Genomic DNA, 2,070 nt, shown 5'->3' with positions numbered 1-2,070 from the left:
TCTCTCTAACGCCTTTTAGGGTTATATGCCCTTCTTTACGCATTCAATTATTTATAATAAAACTGAATTTCAAAATACTGATTTGGTATAAATCTTTAAATAGACCGAAGCATATAAATGTTTAAAATTTACACTTTTTCACAATTAAAACTAAGACGCTAATACGATTATTAAAAAAATAATAGTTAATCAAAAAAAATATAACTTTAGTTTACTTGCACTAACGCTTCTTATAAGTAAGAACTTTTTAACGCACTCAATTTTTATAATACAAATGAATTCAAAAATTCTGCATTTATTAAAGATAACTACTGGACCGCAGTCATTAATAACGCTAAAATTGTACACTAATCAACATATTTAAAACACTTCTAACACTTTTTAATTTAAAAACATGACTCTGTAGAAAAAGTTTAAAGTATTCTGCTCGCACTAAAGCCTTTTATGAGAAAAGTGAACTTTGTTACGCATTCACTTTTTTATAATGAAACTAAATTGTAAAAAAATTATTTGCTAAAGGATTTCTGATAGAACGAAAGCATAAAAAACACGTTTAATTTTCCCATTTCTTTCAACAAATTCAATACACCGCTAACAATTTTTAATTAAAATTAAAATGACTAGGTATAGGAAGGTAGATGTATTCTGGTCGCAATAAGGGCTTTTATATTAATATGCACTATGTTACGAAGTAACTTTTTTTTTTTCATGAAAACTGAATTTCAATAAAACTTGATTTGCTTAAAGATAAACTGAGAAACCACAAGCATAATTAGTCACTGAAATTTTACAATTCCTTAAACAAATTAAATAACCGCTAACTATTTTTAATAAAAAAAAAATGTCCGTGTATAAAAAGTTTTGTTTATTCAACTCGTACTAACGCTTCTTTCATTAAGATGTATTTGTTTACGCATTTACTCTTTATAAAGAACTGAATAGCAAAAAAAATTGATTTCTTAAAAGATTAACTGAGAAAACCGCAGCCTAAATATCACTTAAATTTGTTAAAATTCTATTCAACAAATTCAATAGACCGCTAACAATTTTTAATAAAAAACAATGTCTGCGTATAAGTAGTTAGTTGTTTATTCAACTCGTACTAACGCTTCTTTTATTAAATGCACTTCTTATAGCATTCCCTTATTTTTATAATAACTGATTTTGAAAATACTCGATTTGCTAATAAATTATTAAATAGACCGCAAACAATTAAAATGCCTAGATTTACACTTTTTTCACAATATAAATAAGACGCTAATAGGATTATTCAAAAAGTAATAGGTAATCTAAAAAGATAACTTTAGTTGACTTGCACTAACTTTTCTTTTAATAGAAGAACTTTTTACGCACTCAATTTTTATAATACATTTGAATTCAGAATATTCTGCATTATTAAAGATAAACTGCGGACCGCAATCATGAAGAACTCCTAAATTTGTACACTCAATTTAACACATTCAAAAAACCGCTAAACCTTTTTAATTCAAAAAACAAGACTGTGTAAAAAAGTTTGAATTATTCTTCTCCCACTAAAGCCTTTTATGAAAATAGAACTTGTTACGAATTCACTTTTTTATAATAAAACTGAATATCACAAATAATGGATTTCCTAAAAGATATTTGATAGACCGCAAGCATAAATAACACTTAAATTTCTAAATTCGTTTCAACAAATTCAATACACTGCTTAGAATTTAATTCAAATACAATGGCTAGGTATAAATGGTAGATGTATTCTAGTCGCACTAACGCATTTTATATTAATGGACACTATGTAAGAAATAACTTTTTTTATCATAAAACTGAATTCAATAAAATTTGATTTGCTAAAATTTAACTGATACACCGGAAGCATAAATATCTCTTGAATTGTTACTTCTTTTAAACAAATTCAATAACCGCTAACTATTTTTATTAAAAAAACAATGTCTTTGTTAGTAAGTTTGTTGTATAAACTTCTAACGCCTTTATGGTTATATGCACTTCTTTACGCAGTTCAATTATTTTATAATAAAACGAATTCAAAATACTTGATTTGGGAATAAATCTTTAAATATACCGCAAGCA

The sequence above is a fragment of the Polistes fuscatus genome, unplaced genomic scaffold (genome assembly GCF_010416935.1).
Source record: "Polistes fuscatus isolate 324 unplaced genomic scaffold, CU_Pfus_HIC Scaffold16, whole genome shotgun sequence".
Classification (NCBI taxonomy): Eukaryota; Metazoa; Arthropoda; class Insecta; order Hymenoptera; family Vespidae; genus Polistes; species Polistes fuscatus.
The sequence above is the reverse complement of the archived record's forward strand: the minus strand, read 5'-3'. Positions refer to the sequence as shown.